This window comes from Myxine glutinosa, chromosome 13 (assembly GCF_964187855.1).
Source record: "Myxine glutinosa chromosome 13, kmMyxGlut1.1, whole genome shotgun sequence".
Taxonomy (NCBI): domain Eukaryota; kingdom Metazoa; phylum Chordata; class Myxini; order Myxiniformes; family Myxinidae; genus Myxine; species Myxine glutinosa.
In genome coordinates, this window is record NC_136273.1 from 51,876,397 (window position 1) to 51,895,778 (window position 19,382).

The following is a 19,382-nucleotide window of genomic DNA, read 5'->3' on the forward strand; positions in this document are numbered from 1 at the left end:
TTTGTGGTGACAAAGATTTTCAATTTAAAGGTCACAACGTTTGACCTTTTGAATCACAAATCAAATCGAGTCATCTTCGTATTATAGTCCATCCTCGTGGCATAGATGGGTTTAAACTGGAATTAGATAGGTATTTATAGGTATTGAGGATCCAGGAGTACATATGGATGTTATTGGCAGGGCTGGCAGGTAGCTGAGGTATTGATCAGTGATACCTGTGTCGTGATTTGTGACGTCTGTGAGAGTGTCTCCTCAAAAGGTGAATGTGTCAGTGTTTGTGCATTCCTCATCGTCAATGAGGGTGATTGTGTTCACCTCCTCCTAATGAAGCACCTGGTGATGTCTGTGCATGTCCCAGTGTTCACATATCCCCCACTCCTCCAGGAATCGATAAACTAATAGACTGTAATAAGGACGTGCTGTATGTGGGGGTAATGGAGTTATGGGGTAATGGGATAATGGGGGTATGCATCTTTGCCAAGACGTCTCTCGAAGAGTTTCAGGAAACAATGACGGATCGACATGTTTGGAGAAATGTGATCATGACGTCATCAGAGGTCGGACACGACTTGATTGAACAGGTAACTTGATAATATAAACATTTTAAAAGAGAGGTGAATGTTTGACATTAAAGGTGTTTCGACCTTTAATCCCCCCTCACCCCCTCACCTCCCCAAATACAATCTCGCCCTGAGCACCTGCATGATCACGGTTTACCTCCCACCAGGTGAGTATGGATTGTTCATCACAGTGCATGATGCGACGCGTTTTCTGGAATTTACCTTCGCGTGATGACGATTACTTAACTTAGTGACGTCATCACGCCGGTTATTAAATCGTGATTTTATTGCTGTGGTTTGATTGAATCGAAGAGATTTCCACAAAGATTAAGATTAAAACCTCGGTCGAAAACAATGAGAACCTGACGTTTCGGGTGTGAACCCTTCATCGGACCAAAAGAGATAGTAACACCCAAAAGGTCACCTGATCACGTTTGCAACGATGCCTGATCAACGTTCTGTTAATTCCATCCATGGTTCCACATTCTACCTGTGATCCTGTCCAAACCCACTCTCACCTTCACTATTAACACTCGTTCTCCATTCCAGGTAAACACAAAGGGTTTCATCTACCTGGAAGGACTTTCTTCACTCAAACATCCTATTCATTGTGTCCTCCGTTGTTATAGTTCTTTATTCAAAGTATTATTAAACGTTATTGTGTATTTTACTACTATTGTAATTATTTTGATTATTAAATGACTTGATTATTAAATGAATAATTATTGATTATTAAATGTAATTATTTTGATTTTTGACTCGAATGTCTCAAGAAACTCATTTTGCAATAAATGTTCGTTTCCCATAAATCGTACACTTTTCAAAATCCAATCAGACCCCTCCCCTCCAAATCTTCCCCATCACCCATCTCTGTCAAATCTTCCCCCTTGCCCCTCCCCCCCAAATCTTCCCAAACACCCATCCCTTTCAAATCTCCCCCCCTGCCCCTTCCCTCCTAAACTCCCCCCACACCCTACCCTCCGAGACTCTCCCTCACTCTTCCCCTCCTAGACTCCCCTCGCACCCCTCCTCCTCAAAGCGTCCTCCCCGCTTCTTCCCCCTTCCAACTTTCACCTTCATCTTCCTCAACCTTCTGCCTCACTCTTCCCCCTCCTCAAATAACACCTCACTGCACCTCACCCAAACACCATCAAACCTTTTGTCCGCCCCATTCTTCCCTTTCTCTAAGCTATTCTGTAATCTCTGACACACCTGCAACAGCTCTCCCTACCTCTTCCTCCTCTTCCACATCCTGCCCTACCGCTCCCCCCCCCCCCCCCCCTGTTCTGTATCCGATGCTCCCCCTTCCTCTTCCTTAACAGTATGGACCTCAAACATCCGGGGCCTTCGCTCAAACTTAACTGATCTCTCCATACAGGTTGCTTCTGACAAACCAGACGTGATCTGCTTAACAGAAACCTTCCTCCTTCATGATGTCTCTGATTTCTTGGTATCTCTCCCAGGTTACTCCCTCCTCCGGTATGATAGACCTGAGCCTCGTCCTGGAGGTGGGGTTGCTATCTTTATAAAAAAACTCTCTTCCTCACTCGCCCTGCACTGCCCTCTCTCCACCTCACCCCCAGGAATACCTTTGGCTACGGCTTCCTCTTCGCTCCCACCTTTTGTTCATATACGTGTTGTACCATCCACCAAACAGTGATGACTCCATCTACATCTCGCTGTCTGATAATATGGACCAACTTCTATCTACCCATCCCAACTCTCTCTTCCTCATATGTGGTGATTTCAACTGTCACCATGCCAGTTGGCTGGGGGTGGGTACCTCTCTCACCAGCCATGGCTCTTCAGCAAAGGACTTCTGTGACTCACTGGGACTAACACAATCTGTCAATTTCCCAACCCGGATCTCAGTCAACGGAGAATCTTCTCTTCTGGACTTGGTTATGACTAACTTCCCTGAAAATGTCTGCTGCTCTTCTTCTGCTCCAATCGGCTCTTCTGATCATGTGCTCGTTAAAGTGGACATCTCTCTGGCCATTTTCAGAGAGCCTCCCCAGCGTCGACGAGTCTGGCATTTCACTCAGGCCAACTGGCACGGTCTTCAAGCAGCCATCAATCATCTGGACTGGTCTCCCATCTCTACTGCCTCTGACATCAACTCATCCTGGGAATTCTTCCAAAGTAAATTGCTCTCTCTCTCATGCACAGATTTATCCCTTCTCGTCCTCAGTTGTCATACCCTTCCTCCCGTCCATGGTACACGGAATCTTGTGGTGAGGCAATTGCCCAGAAACAACTTGCTTTCGTCTCCTGGAAAGCAAATCCAACAGAAGGAAATCTCATTTCCTTTCACAAAGCCCGAAACAAGTGTGTGTCCACCCTCAGGAGAGCCAGGAAACAATATCTCTCCATCCTCAGGACCGAACTCTCTTATCTGTCTCCCTCTTCCAAATCCTGGTGGCGTCTGGTAAAATCTGTTTCTGGTGTTTGTTCCCCCTCCATCCCCTCCCTCACCTTAAATGGCCACACGGCTCTCTCTGCACATGAAAAAGCTGAATGCCTCAACTCTGTGTTTGCCTCTAAATCTTGTGTCCCAAACCCATCCCTCTCTGTACCCACCGTACCCAGTCGTACCCAGCTGCTCCTGGACTCTGTGTCCTTTCCTCCTGACAAGGTGGAAAAGTTTCTGTCAACCCTCGACTCTGATTCTGCAACTGGACCTGACGGCATCAGCCCACGGGTCCTAAAATCATGTTCTTCCGCTCTTTCACTCCCTCTCTCTGTTCTCTTCACCCTCTCTTTTGCTCAATGTCATCTTCCATCTGCTTGGAAATCTGCCAACATCACCACTTTGCACAAAAAAGGTGCAAAAACAGATCCCAGCAACTACAGACCAATCAGCCTTCTCCCAATTATCAGCAAAGTCATGGAATCCATCATTGCTTCAGATATGAAATCTTTCCTCTTCTCCAATGGCTTGATCTCTGATCATCAATTTGGTTTCAGACCTGGACACTCCACTCTGGACATGCTGCTTCTGCTTTCTCAACAATGGATGGAGGTCCTCAATGCCAAACAGGAAATTAGAGCAGTCTCCCTTGACATATCACGTGCCTTCGATACGGTCTGGCACCCCGCTCTGCTCACCAAATGCTCCTCTTTTGGTATCCATGGAAATCTCCACGCATGGCTGGCGGACTTCCTCTCTAGTCGTAGTCAACGTGTGGCCGTGAATGGGTTTCTCTCATCTCCTCTTCCTGTTCAGGCTGGAGTTCCCCAAGGCAGTGTTCTTGGCCCTGTGCTTTTTCTGGTCTTCATAAATGATCTCTCTGACTCTCTTGAAAATCCTCTCTATCTCTTTGCTGACGACTCTACTCTCTGTCGCTCCATTCTTCATCCCTCAGATCGGCAGTCTGCAGTCTCCTCACTCTCTGCAGACCTTGACAAAATCATAGACTGGGCAAACAAGTGGAACATGTCTTTCAATCCTGACAAATCTCACACTCTTACGATGTCTCTCCGAAAAGACCGACTGGACAACCCTCCCATCCACTTTCTGAATAATCCTCTCCAAGAAGTTCTGTCACTCAAGCTTTTGGGTCTCACTATCTGCCATGATCTTTCCTGGAAAAACCACATTTCAAATCTGGCCTCCAAAGCCAGTCGCCGACTGGGCATCCTCCGTCGTGCGAAGTCCTTCCTTGGCACACCTGAGCTCCTCACCACATACAAGGCTTTCATCCACAGCTCAATGGAATACTGCTCTCTCCTCTGGGCTGGTGCTCCTGCCTCACACCTCGCTCGTCTTCACGCAGTTGAAAGCAAAGCATTCAGAATCGTTGGAATCTCCCACGATGAAGCTAACTCCAAGGGCCTCTCACTCACTCACCGCAGGCAGGTTGGTGGTCTTTCCGTCTTCTACCGACTCCTCTCTGGCCTTGCCCCCCCAGCTCTCTCTGGGCTCTGTCCCGCAAATATTCCTGCAGGTCGCACAAGATCTGCCTGCAACCCTCTTTTGGTTAAACTGCCAAAATCAAGACTCTCTGCTCACCTTCACTCCTTCTTTCCTCTTTTCTCTCGCCTCTGGAACAAACTCCCTCACTCTCTTCAATCCCACTCCACCCTCCAAGTCTTTAAAACAGCTGTTCACCACCATCTCTTATCTTCCCCCATCCAAAACCTTGATCTTTTCTTCCCCCACTAATTTCACCCCAATTCCACTTTTTGAAATACCAACTTCTGTCCTGGAAGTCCTTGGTGTCCTTGTGCTTTATACTTCTCCCTCCCCCCCTCCCCCCCCCCCCTTCCCATGCCTCCTCCCCCCGTGCCCTCTCCCTTCCACACATCTCCCTGCTCTCGGATGTTGTGTTTGTGTGCTTCCCCTTTTCTCCCCATCTTGTCTTCCGCTCCCTCTTTTTGTGTATTTTGTTTGGCTGGTCGATTTGTTTGTGAAGTAAATGTTAGCTCTTTCACGAGCCTCGATTCCAGTATACAAAAAAAAAAAAAAAAAAAAAAAAAAAAAAACACGTTTTTATTTTATTATACAAACAATTATTCACACAATTGATGAGGTTGGTAATGATCACGTGATCTCCTCCTTGAACTGCCCGTCCATTCCTCCCTTCAATCATCACCCATCATCATCACCCATCACCATCATCATCATCTTCACCCATCAGCATCATCATCATCATCACCATCACCATCATCACCATCATCATCGCCCAAATCGGACCAAAAGAGAGTAACACCCAAAAGGCCACCTGGCCATGGTGAATAAAGAGTTTGAGTTAAAGTTCATTTCACACTAAATAAGATAAACAATGACCTTATTTAATTGTATGAACTTCACGCATCACCCATCATCATCCAAATCGGACCAAAAGAGAGAATAACACCCAAAAGGCCACCTGGCCATGGTGAGTGAAGAGTTTGAGTTAAAGTTCATTTCACACTAAATAAGATAAACAATGACCTTATTTAATTGTATGAACTTCACCCATCACCACCCATCATTTGATAGAATAGATCTTCACATTGGTTGTTTTGGTAGAAGGAACTGGTACTCAATTTGTCGACCTCAGAAGGATGACAAGCTGAGTCAACCCTCCTGGCGTGAATTGAACAACCGACCAGCATTCGAACTCAGGATCTTTGGATCCCAAGCACGGCACCCCAACCGCGAAGCCAACACCAGGCTGAAAAGAGAGTGAAGAGTTAGTGTTAAAGTTCATTCTGTAGCGGTTGCCGGAGACAATTCTCTTGTACCGGCCGGTGACGTAATCAGCGGGCGGTCACTCGGATTGCATACCATGCCCCGTTGAGAGGCGTGGCTTACTGTTTGAATTTGAAATACTAGGGCATGCCCGTACTATATATATTTCTAAAATTATATCCCCCCCCCCCCTCTATTTACATGAAATGGTTTGGTCCATTCGCAAAGCCAAAGCGAACGGCTTGCGAGTACGGTGACAATCCCCCCCCCCTCTATTTACATGAAATGGTTTGGTCCATTCGCAAAGCCAAAGCGAACGGCGAACGGCTAAATCGCCATAGCCGTACCCGTACGCTCTCACATCACGCATCTCACATCACGCATCATGTTTTTAATTGAATTACTATCCGTAATGGCGCACGCTCTCACAGGAGCTCCGGAAGGTCGCATATCGCAGTTACGATGAATCGCAAATTAGTTTTAATTAGTTTTAAAACATAGTTTAACGCCAACATAGCGCCAACATAGTTTGCCAACGTGAAATAAATGAATACGCTCTCAAATGTGCCGTCCGAGGCAGAGTCTGTTCGCCACGTTCGGCACACTTGATAGCTCGCTGCTCTCTGATTGGTTGAATCGTTTTTTGGACATAGCTCGGTAACTACTTGTCCGATTAATATGAAACGTTGAAAAGGCACATCCTCGGGTCCCCAGCAATATACCTGGCAAGTTTCAAGTATATCGGACCGGTAGTTGTCGAGAAACAGCGGTCACAGACAAACACACACACAGACACACACACACACACACACACACACACACACACAGAGATTAGTGGAATTATAGATAGATATACTGCCACTCGGCGTAGCCATTTTCAGTGCATTCGTGCCGAGCTCGGAAGAGGAGGCCAATGCCTGTGTCGCCTGCCAACGCGCGAAGGTCCACCGGCACACCCAGGCCCCGTTGGCACCATTCGACGTGCCCGCACGGCGCTTCGACCACGTCAATGTGGACCTGGTGGGACCCCTTCCCTCCTCGCGGGGCTTCACCCACCTCTTCACGATGGTGGACAGGATAACCAGGTGGCCGGAGGCGGTCCCGCTGGCATCAACAACATCCGCCGACGTGGCGCAGGCCTTCATTGGCACCTGAATTGCCCGTTTCGGCGCCCCCTCGGACATCTCCTCCAACAGAGGCCCACAATTCACCTCCGAGCTTTGGGGCGCGGTCACCCAGGCCTTGGGTGTCAAGCTTCACCACACCACGGCCTACCACCCCCAAGCCAACGGCTTGTGCGAGCGGTTCCACTGCTCGATGAAGGCCTCTCTCAGGGCCAGCCTACAGGACTATGGTTGGGCCGACAGGCTCCCGTGGGTCCTATTGGGCCTCCGACCGGCCCCTAAAGAGGACCTCCAGGCTTCCACCGCCGAGCTGGTCTATGGCCAGCCACTGCGCATGCCGGGCGAGTTCATCCCTGATGCCACCGGCCCCTGGTCCGCGGCTCGCCAACGCTCGGTCCTCCAAGAGGCCGCCAGGAGATTCGCACCCGTGCCCACGTCCCACCACGGCTGCCCCCAACCCCACGTCCCCCCAGCACTTCACACTGCGGAGTACGTTTTTATCCGCAACGACGCACACCGGGGACCGCTCCGGCCACCGTACGATGGACCTTTCCGTGTCCTGAAGACGGACGACAAGTCGTTCATCGTGGACATCGACGGCAAACCAGACCACATCTCCGTGGACCACCTCAAACCGGCCCATTTGGACCTCGACCAACCTCCACGGTTGGCCCTTCCTCCACGGCTGGGCCGTCCCCTGTCAACCAAGCCCCCCGCCCGACCATCCGCCGCCACGCCACCTACCACCCCCACACGAATCACCAGGGGTCGTTTCCGCCGGGTCATCAAGACCCCCCTCAAACTGACTCTCCCAGTGCAAGTTAATTCTGGGGGTGCGCATGTAGCGGTTACCGGAAGCATACACAATCACCTTGCACCGGCCGATGACGCAACCGGTGAGCGGTTACTTGTCCGGACTCGCCTGGACAAGTTCAGACTTGCCTTTCCCGGGTGAACACTTGACTTGCATACCACGCCCCGTTGAGAGGCGTGGCTTACCTATTTGCATACCACGCCCCGCCTGAGAGGCATAGCTTTTGTGTGTTGAACTGAACTTATAAATTGCCGCCCGTTCGATCGGCTGATTCAGTGCTTTTGAGTTGAGCTAGAAATAAATAGCGCAGTGAAACTTCGTTCCTGGTGTCGTCCATTTTGTCCGGCTTTATCGTGAGAGCATAGCTCCACAACCCTTTGGTATTACACATGACGTATTATGTAAACCTGTTTCCGTTTCCGGGTAGGCGGAGTCAGTTGCTCGATGATGCCCTGCAGCCGAAGGCTTGCGTGTTTTGTCACCGTGTCGTTTGAATAAACTCAGATGTTAATCTCTGCCTCCTTGAACTTTTAACAGTGAATATGGATTATTGAAAGAAGAGCTGAAGAGAGACAAAATCGTTCTCGTCGTTGCTCATGAGAGTTCACAGCGTCACCTTCTGAGGTGACGTGATTTACCTGTAAACGTGGCCATTGAGACGTGTCGGGTGGAGGAGCTCATGGACAGGTGGATGAGAACAATGGAGGAGGAAAGGTCGTTGATCGACAGTGTTAATGTCACAGTGAGACAACCATACGGCACGTGGATGGACAACCGCGACACGTGTAAATACTGTGGTAATGCACACAGGTGAGGAAGAGAACACTGTTCAACCTTTGGTAAAACATGCAGACCATGTGGTGGGGCTAATCACATTACCATGGTTAATGCTTCAAGAGCTTGAGAAGGCCCACAGCAGGGCAGGTACACAGGGTGTAAAACACTGAACCTGATGAGGAAGACGATAACAGCGGTAATTTCATTTACACAAGCGAATGCATCGGTGCTGTGACGTAGAGAGGGGGAAATGGTTTGTCACGTGACAACTGCATAACAAGTTACAGCAATGGCAGCTCCATTCGGGGGCAACATGTGACGTAATGAGCCGCAAAGACAAGATGACTCCAGCACCTGATGCCCGAATCTTACCAAGTGATACGAGACTGAAGCTGTATTCGGACGAGCTGATGACGTCACTGGGACTTTTCAAAACAAAGTATGTAATACGTGGACGAGCACACAAGGTTGAATTTGAAATTGTGGAGGCCAATCAGAAACCCCTATTGTCACACTCCACATATGAGCGCTTGGGACTGATGCACTTCACTGTCCTTGCTGAACTGAACAAAATGGAGCACCATCTGACTAGGCCTTTGACCAAACAACGGCTGATAAGCAGGTACAACGATGTTTTGAATGGGAAAATACAGTCAGTTCCAGGAGAAGTACATTTTGAACTGGATGCCAGTATCCGTCCAGTACAGTGTGCACCACCCAATGTACCTGTAGCCATGAAGTCCGCCGTGAAGGTACAGCTGGACAGACATGAGGCAGATGGTCACATTGCTCCTGTGTCCGAACCCACAGACTGGATAAGTCACATGTTCATCGTGAAAAAGCCTGAGAAGATGAGAATATGCAAAGATCCAAAGTTTTTGAACCAATCACAGCAAAGATCTCACTACATCATGCCAACACTCGAAGATGTCTTGCACAAACTACCAAAGGCACGGGTATTCACACTTGTAGATGCACGGACACCTTTTGGCAATGCAAGCGAGAGGAGGAGAGCAGCTACATGACAACATTCGCGACCCCCTGGGGCAGAAAATGGTGGCTCAAACTACCTTGTGGAGTCTCCGTAGCACCAGAGGTGTACCAACTCAAGGTGTACCAACGTAAGCAGCATGAGCTATTGGTGGACTTGGTGGAGTAGAGCTTGTTGTGGATGACATCCTCATTGTTGGTTGTGGAGACACACATGATGAGGCATACAGCGACCATGATGCAAAGTTACTGGTGTTGATGGATCGCTGCAGACAGGTTAAAGTTAAACTAAGACATGGTCTGGAGAAGATGCAGTTCAAAGTGACAAAGGTCCGTTTCCATGGATACATGCTGTCTTCAAATAACCTGAAAGCTGATCCTGAAAAGATGAGAGACAACCTGGAAATGTCACACCCAACAGACGTGAAGTACCAAAACACGATGCTGCCATGCAGGAAATAAAGCCCTTGGTCACCACTGTACCTGCAGTAAGGTAATATCACATCTCAAAGCCAGTCACAATACAAAGTGCCTCAAGATAAAATAGACTTGAGTGCTGTCTCGTGCAAGAGGGACAACCAGGTGAATTTGCATCAAGGGCACCAACACTGATGGAGCAAAAGTATACACAGATCGAAAAAGAATGTCTGATCATAGTGTTTACCTGTCAATGCTCCCACCACAACCTGTACGTCCAGGAAGTGATCACGGCAGAGACTAATCACAAGCCGCTCATTGCCATTTTCAGCACGGCCCTCCGACGCGCACCTGAGCTCCAGAACATGCTGCTCACACTCCAGAGCTGCAGCCTCGGGATTGTGTACAAGCCTGGGCCTAAAATGTACATCAGGGACACGCTCAGCAGGGCAACAGCAGCGTTTACCCAGGTATAAACTGCCGTCCAGGTGTTTCGCAGGCAGGTGATTCATCAATGTATTCATCTTCGTCCCTCGGATGGACGTAAAGCCGGACATCTTGTGTGCTAGCATTAGTTGGTGAACGTTAAAGATCCCACGGTGTCCTTCACGAAGAGTAGGCAAGCTATCGCCGGCATCCTGAACAAATTACACATTCCTACTGAAACCCACGAGGCACTCCTGCAAATAAGGTAAAGGTACGACGAGCATTTGTTCGATTATCGGGAACATGTGACACCAGAATAGTTCCACCGACGTATTGCGTCATCGAACACAGACCAACGTCATAAAACGTCATCACGACATAGAGTTTTAAGGTGTGATTGAAACCCCGATCCACACCAGGTATTCCTGTTTATAACCCTTGTCCCATCATTTCTGAAGTCGATTCCTCGAGCGAAGTGAATCACGTTCAAAGACCATTGTTGGATACCTGGTTTAAACGTGCACACCGGACAATGGCTGAAGTGTAACCTGGAGCCCCGATTCCCTGTCCTTGTACAACTCCATGATGTTCGATCGAACGAACTCGATGACAGTCGGTAAACGTCATGTTGTCTCCCAGGAGGAATGTCGTGAGCGTTGTCGGTGGTTTGTGTCGTCATAATGCGCTGTGACGTCACAGACGGGTGTTTCAACAGTTCGTTTCACGACTCGATAACAATCGGTACACGTGATCTTGTCTCCCAGGAGGAATGTCTTGCGGGTTGTCGGTGGAATATTCAGCTCATTACATTTTACCTGGACCTTGATACACTATTCGCTCATTTATAAAGAACAGCCGTTCGATTTGAACACCTGGAAGCACCTGTGCAGGTAAGAAAAGGGGATTGGTGTGAGGGAGAGCAATGGGAATGTCATGTACTCGACCTGGATATTTACTTTCATGGCTAAAATGATCCTTCTTTACCGACGATCTTGAACATGTCCGGGTTCGAATCCAGACCCAGGTATAAACTGCCGTCCAGGTGTTTCACGGTATGGGAATAATTTGTGTTCTCCTAAAACGAATTGCGATTAATTGCGAAACAGGTAAACAAAACCGAATACCTGCATCGACTATTATGAATGTTTAATTGTCCTGGAGAGATTATTTTACCTTCAAGTGAAATTATCTTCAGTACAAGAACTCCATGTTTTCAATAACCAAAAATACCTGTTCAGAGATTGTACCAAAGAAGGTATTTTATCTCTCCTGAGGGAATGTGCTCATTCTGCGTAATGATTACCTGCACGCCGCTTCGACCATTAATCGAATTCCTTTTCCTATAAATCTGAAATTACATGCACATGATTTGTGACCGATTTGTATTGAAATATTAAATTTGCGACATCATACGTCACATGGTTTGGCAGCCATATTGGATTGAAGGAAAATATTAAATAATTATATCTCTGAAACTACTTACCCTATGAATGCGAAATTTTACAATCATCCAACACCACTGTTGCATATACTTTGAAAATTATGACATTGCAGGTCATGTGGTTTGGCAGCCATCTTGGATAGAAAAACGAACCCTATGCGATCAACACGAAACTTCACAAACGTGATGCCCGACCCATACATATACAGAGTGGACATTTTTCAGGTCATATGTCATGTGGTGCAGCAGCCATATTAGCTTGAAAGCCGATATTAAATATATATATATATATATATATATTGTTGCGGTTTTTGTAAATAAAGGCAACCCCCCTAGAGTTAGTTGCACCACCACATGTAGCCTCGCTTAGTCAGTTATTTCTTATTAAATGTGAATTATAGTCTCCTTCCCAGTGTTACTATGCGTTGAGGCAGGTAGAGAAAGAGTAGGCCTCATTGAAGCCTGGAATGCCATGTCATGGGCCTAGAACAAGTCTAGGAGGCCCGAGGGAGGAGCTGGAGGGCGTGGCTGGTAAGCAGCGAACAGCCATTTGGGGCTAAAGGGAGTGGCCAATAACGGCGGCCAATGGGAGCCAAAGGGAGTGGCCAATAACGGCGGTCAATGAGAGCTAAGGGGAGTGACTAATGAGGAGCTGTCACGACACGTGACCCCGGGCGACCCGTGGAGGCCCGTGAAACATTCTAGTGGGGCTTCGGGGGATATAAAACCCGGCCCAGACCCCCGAACAATCTCTGGCCGTGGACTCTGATGCTCTCTGGACTCTCTGGCAGGCTGGCTCTCTCTCTGGCCCTGGACTCTCTGGCAGGATGATCTCTCTGGCCCTGGACTCTGACGATCTCTGGCTCTGGATTCGCCCTCTGGTCTCTCTCTGTCCTGAGATTCTGAACGTGCTCTCTGCCCTGACGACCTCTGCCTGGACTCCCTGCATGTGCGCTTTGCCTCGCTGACTTTGGGACACGCTCCGTGGATTCCCGTTACGTGCACGACTGAGATCGACGTCCCTTTCGCGAACATCCTCGGGGGGGGGGGGGGGACCTGCCCAACGAGCCGTCCAGGCGAACTGTACCAAGCGGCTGCGCTTTGTGCACGTCCCCCTCTTCCTTCCCTTCCCCGAACGAGTCTGAGGGCCCTTGTCTGGGACACGTAAGTAAGGCTGTTAAGGTTCTCCACTGTGTCCCCTTTTCTATCACCATTGTACATTTCTGAATAAATCCTGTGGTTTGTTTCCAACTTGGCCATCTTCGTCCCTTCACCATTGGCCTAGCATTGCATGAGTTAAAACCACTCGATCGGGTTTATAGTGATTAACAGCACGATTTACGCGACGCACAAACCGCTCGGGCGTACCGGACCAGCGTGACTCGTGCGAGGTTCAGCCCCCGTTCTCACAGCTGCGTTTGTCGAAGGTACTTGGGTTGTGACCGGTAACCCTTCCATGCGTTAGCTGCGGGCTCGGCTGCTGGAGTTGCCCAGCAATCCGTCCTCCACGAGTATAGCGTGGGGGCGGCCTCATGGACTCAAAGCTCGAGGGGGAGCAGGGCTTAACACCCCCTCAGTACGTCGACGAGCTCTAGATCTGCAAAAATATATTTTATGATTTTCATGAAAATTAATTTTATTTTCAAACTTAAATTATAAATGTAATCATAAATTATATAAATTAAATTTTATAAATTATATAAATATTAGAAAAAAAATTTTCATAGAAAACAGGTGGGGATTGGGGTGATGCCAGATATCACCTAACCCTCCTGATAGGGTGGGGGGGGGGGTGGTAGATGCTCGAGAACGCCTTACCCCGCCTCTTAGGGTGTGTGGGGGGGGGGGGAGATGCTCGAGAATGCCTTACCCTCCTGTTCGTGAAGTGGGGGTTCAGGGATAATTCTAAAGATGTCTTTGTCCTGTTGGGGGGAATGTGAAAGATGGCCCTACCCTCCTCTTAGGTTGTGGGGGGCGGGGCGGAGAGGAGATACTATTGATTGCCTTACCCTCCTCTTAAGGGGGAGATGCGAGAGATTGCCTTACCCTCCTCATATGGCGTGGGTGGAAGGGAAATGATAGATATCGCCTTACCTTCAACTTAGGGTGGGGGGGGGGATGCTAGAGATTGCCTTACCCTCCTCGAAGGGCGTGTGTGGGGGGGGGGGGGGGTGGGAAGGATGCTAGAGATCGCCTTACCTTCCACTTAGGGGCCGGGAGATGCTGGAAATCGCCTTACCCTCCTCGAAGGGCGTGGGTGGGGAGATTCTGGAGATCGCCTTACCCTCCTCTTCGGGTGGGGGTGAAGGGGGGAGAGGCTAGAGGTTGCCTTACCCCCCTCTTAGGGCGGGGTGGGGTGGGGGAAGATGCTCCATATCGCCTTACCCTCCTCTTGGCGTGGGGCGGGGGGAGGGGGGAGTGAATGCTCGAGATCGCCTTGCCCTCGTCGAAGGACGGGAGAGGGGGGAGATGCTAGATATCGCCTTACCTTCCACTTCGGGGGGGGGGGAGGGAGATGCTATAGATCGCCTTACCTTCCACTTATGAGGGGGGGGGGGGATGCTAGATGTCGCCTTACCTTCCACTTAGGGGGGGGGGGAGATGCTGAAGATTGCCTTACACTCCTCTTAGGGTGGGGGGGGGGGGGAGATGCTAGATATCGCCTTACCCTTCTCTTGGGGTGGGGGGAATGTGAAAGATGGCCTTGCCCTCCTGTTGGGCAGAGGAGGAGGGGGAGGGACATGCTGATGTTGTAATGGTCTCTTTTGAACATGCGATGTTTCGACAAATTTCTGTCCTCACCTCCAATCCTTCCCAGGGAAACTCATTTCCTGGCTTCCTGCACTGCATTAATGTATTAATTATTTATTGCAAATAATCCATCGGACATAATCCGTAACTGTGAAGGAGCTGTGTGCTCCAACGCGAGTCGAGAGAATTGACGCGACAAAAGACGGGAATTCGTCTGAGTTTCTTTATTCCACAAAACGAAATTCGGGTACTCTGATAAGCCCGTATATCGGGCAGCAATATATATATGCACTCAAACACGTCATGCCGGAGCGTTTGCCCAGGAAAGGCGAGACTGGGCGTGCCCGGGCGGCCTGGGCGAGCCCGGGCAAGGCGAGTCTGGATATGCCCGGGAAAGGCGAAACCGGGCGTGCCCGGGCGGCCCGGGCGAGCCCGGTACCATGATCGCTCCCTGGTTGCGTCTTCGGCTGGTGTAAGGCGATTGTTTATGTCCAGCGGCAACTGCTACACGTGCCCCCCCAGAATCGACTTGCACCGCCAGGGTTAATTTAAGGGGGGTCCTGATGACCCGGCCGAAGCGACCCCTGGAGGGTCGTGTGGGGGGGGGGGGGCGGTGTGGGGGTGGGTGGTCGAGCGGGGGGAACCGTGGATGGGGGGCGGCCTCGCCGCAGAGGAAGGGCCAACCGAGGTGGTTGGTCAACGTCCACGTGCGCCGGCTTGAGGCGGTCCACCGAAATCCGGTCCGACCTGCCGCCGACGTCGATGACGAAAGACTTGTCGTCCCGTCGCAGGACCCGGAAGGGCCCGTTGTACGGTGGCCGGAGTGGCCCCCTGTGTGTGTCATGACGCACAAAAACGTACTCCACTGTGCGAAGCGCTGGGGGGGACGTAGGACTGGGGGTCACCGTGGCGGGACGTTGGCCCGGGGGCAAACCGTCGGGCGGCCTCCTGGAGGTCCGAGCGCTGGCGAGCTGCGGACCAGGGACTGATAGCATCGGGCACGAACTCGCCCAGGACGCGTAGCGGCTGGCCGTAGACGAGCTCGGTGGTGGACACCTGGAGGTCCTCCTTGGGGGCCGTGTGGAGGCCCAAAAGGACCCAGGGCAGCCGGTCGGCCCAACCGCCGTCCTGAAAGCCGGCCATGAGCGCGGCCTTCATGGAGCGGTGGAAACGCTCGCACAACCCGTTGGCTTGGGGGTGGTAGGCCGTGGTACGGTGGAGCTTGACCCCCAGGTTGTGGGCGCCCACCCCCAACAGCTCGGAGGTGAACTGCGGCCCGCGGTCCGAAGAGATGTCCGCCGGTGCGCCAAAACGGGCGACCCAGGTGGCGATGAAAGCCTGCGCCACGTCGGCGGTGGTGGTGGAAATGAGGGGAACGGCCTCCGGCCACCTGGTGGTCCTGTCCACCATGGTGAGCAGGTGTGTGAAACCTTGTGATGGGGGAAGGGGGTCCACCAGTTCCACGTTGACATGGTCGAAACGCCATTCGGGCACGGTGAAAGGTGCCAGCGGGGCTTGGGTGTGTCGGTGGACCTTGGCCCACTGGCAGGCCGTGCAGGCGTTGGCCCAATCACGGACGTCCCATCAAAGGCCGTGCCAGACGAATCGCGCCGACACCAGCTTCTGGGAAGCTTTCCGGCCTGGGTGGGAAAGGCCGTGGAGGGAGGCGAAAATGCGGCGTTGCCAGGTAACGGGCACGACGGGGCGAGGCTGGCCTTGGGAGACGTCGCAGAGCAGGACAGTGTCCGCGAAGGGGACGTCGGCCAGGCGGAGGCCCGTGTCCGCCGCCCGTAGGGTTTGCACCGTGGTGATGGTGGTCTGGTCAGCCGCCATAAGCGTGAAGTCCACGCCGAGGTGGACCGCATTCGCGCTGGCCCGAGAAAGACAGTCGGCCACGGCGTTGTCTTTGCCGGCGACGTGCCGGATGTCCGTGGTAAACTCCAACATGGCGGAGAGGTGGCGCTGCTGGCGGGCCAACCACGGCTCCATGACTTTGGCCATTGCGTAAACCAACGGCTTGTGGTCAACGAAAGCCGTGAAGGGTCGGCCCTCCAGGAGGTGTCGGAAATGGCGAACGGCCAGGAATAGACCGAGCAGCTCGCGGTCGAACGTGCTGTATTTTAGCTCATTCGGCCGGAGTTGCCGGCTAAAAAAAGCGAGTGGCTGCCAAACCCTGGTCACCCATTGCTCATGTACGGCGCCCACCGCGTAGTCGGAGGCGTCCGTGGTGAGGGCGATGGGAGCGTCGAGCACCGGGTGAGCAAGCAGCATTGCGTCGGCGAGGGCCCGCTTTGCGCTTGTGAATGCCGCGTCCATGGCTGCAGACCAGACGACGTCATGCTTGGCCGGCTTGCCCCGGAGGGCTTCGTAAAGGGGCTGCATGGGCTGAGTAGCGCGGGGCACGAAACAGTGGGAGAAATTCACCATGCCGAGGAACTCCTGCAGAGCCTTGATGGAGCGGGGACGCGGGAACGCAGTGATGGCCTCGACCTTTGTTGGCAGCGGCACGGCCCCATTCCTGGTGATGTGGTGGCCCAAAAAGTCAATGGCCGTCGTGCCAAAGTGGCATTTGGCCGGGTTGACGATTAAGCCGTGCACGCTGAGGCGCCCGAACAGTGTTCGGAGGTGGAGGAGGTGCTCGGCCCGGGACGTGCTGGCGATGAGGATGACGTCCAGATAGACAAAGAGGAATGGCAGGTTGCGCAGCACGCTGTGCATCAAGCGCTGGAACGCCTGAGCCGCGTTCTTGAGGCCAAACGGCATCTGCAGGAATTTGAACAGGCCGAACGGCATGATGACGGCCGTTTTTGGGACGTCGACCGGCCTGACAGGTACCTGGTGGTATCGCTGTATTAAGTCGATCTTCGAGAAAATGACCCACCCCGCCAAACGGGCGGAAAAGTCTTGGATGTGCGGGATCGGATACCTGTCGGGGGTGGTAACGTCGTTGAGGCGGCGGTAGTCGCCACCTGGGCGCCAGCCGCCCCCCCCCCATCTTCAGCACGATGTGCAGTGGCGAGGCCCACGCGCTATCGGAGCGCCGCACGATGCCGAGGTGCTCCAACGCGTCGAACTCGGCCTTTGCCACGGCGAGCTTGGCTGGGTCGAGGCGGCGGGCTCTGGCATAGACGGCGGGCCCGTAGTTGGTATGTGGTGCTCGATACCATGTCTTACTGCGACGGCCGAAAACGTCGGCCGCGTGAGGGCCGGAGACTCCACGAGCAGGCGAGCGAACTCGTTCCCCGCCATGGACGCATGCTAGTTCGGTCGGCGTGGAGCTGCTCATCGTACATGCCAGGGAGCTGAAGGTCTCGGCGTTGACAAGGCGACGCCGTTTGACGTCGACCAGCAGCCCGTGCGCGCAGAGGAAGTCGGCGCCTAGCAAAGCCATGGGCACGCTTGTGGTCACAAAAGTCCAATTAAAGCGCTGGCTGCCGAAGCAGAGGGTGACGTTGCGCAGGCCGAAAGTGCGGATGGCCGATCCGTTGGCAGCGACCAAGGAGGGGCCGCAAATGGCGGTCTGCCTGTCCTGCTCGGAGGCCGGTATGACGCTCAGTTGGGCGCCGGTGTCACAAAGGAAACGCCGCCCGGATGCTTTGTCCTTGATAAAAAGTAAGTTGCCTGAGTGGCCGGCGCTCATGGCTGGTAATGAACGCCGGCACGGCCGTTTGCCGACTTGCCGAAAGTGCACGGGGGTCGGCATGTCCGAGCCTTCTGTCCGAACCTGGCGTGGTAGTAACACCACACCTGGTCAGGTGGAGGCCCCGGCCGTCGTGTTGGAAGCGGTCGGCGTGGCGTGGCGGCCGCCAGTTGCACCGGCAGTTCGGCCTCCAACCGCACCGGGTGCTCGGGCGCCATGGGCGTCGCCTCGGATGGCGGCGGGCTCCAGGTAGCTGCCCCGATGTGCTGGCCTGCCGAGGAGATCTTGTCGGCCTCCCTGGCGAGGGCGCGGGGATCCTTGATCTGCGTGCCTGCCAGGGCGAAGCGTACCTGGCTAGGCAGCTGGTGGAGGAACAGCTCTCGGAAAAGAAAATCTGGGGCATGCTCACCGAGCAGCGAAAGCATGTAGTCCATTCGCTCGGACGGGCACGTGTCGCCGAGCTCGGGCAGGTCGAGCAGGCGCCGTGCGCGTTCCGCCAGTGAGAGGGCGAATGCATCGAGGAGGAGCTTCTTGATCGCGCCATACTTGTCAGCGGCTGGCGGGTGCTGGAGGAGGCTCAGGGCGTGGGCCGCGGGGGCGGAGCCGAGTGCCGCTACCACATGGTGGAAGTGGGTGTCGTCGGCGGTGATGCCTCGCAGGGCAAACTGGGAGTCCGCCTGGGTGAACCAAACTGCCACGTGAGCCTCCCATAAGGTAGGCAGTTTAAGGGCAACTGCCGTGTCCATGTCGGGGGTCACCAGTGAAGGAGCTGTGCTCCAACGTGAGTCGAGAGAATTGACGCGACAAAAGACGGGAATTCGTCCGAGTTTCTTTATTCCACAAAACCAAACTCGGGTACTCTGATAAGACCGTTTGTCAGGCAGCAATATATATATATGCACTCAAACACGTCATGCCGGAGCGTTTGCCCGGGAAAGGCGGCCTGGGCGAGCCCGGTACCGTGATCGCTCCTTGGTTACGTCTTCGGACGGTGTAAGGTGATTGTGTATGTCCAGCGGCAACTGCTACAACTGTATTTATTGTAATCCTTTGTGTTGTTTATTTTTGTGCACTCGTCATTTTGAGAGAATTTCCCCCGAGCTGGTATCGGAAAGGAGAAACAAAAATAAAGTGCTGTTACTGGAGGCTCGTAGATCTACCAGGATTTCGGTTTCGGTGTTTCCATGAACAGTCGGATGGATGATTACAATCGAGGAGGAGCCGAACTAGGCGGGGCCGGAAAGGGCGGAGCGGGACGAGGCGTGG

General features: G+C 52.5%; 1 protein-coding gene across 1 annotated transcript in view; it reads right to left on the reverse strand.

The window, feature by feature from the left end:
* LOC137438677 (uncharacterized) overlaps positions 1-19,382 on the reverse strand; it is a 461,521-nt gene that overhangs the window by 290,130 nt on the left and 152,009 nt on the right. The gene's annotated exons all lie outside the window — the stretch shown is intronic.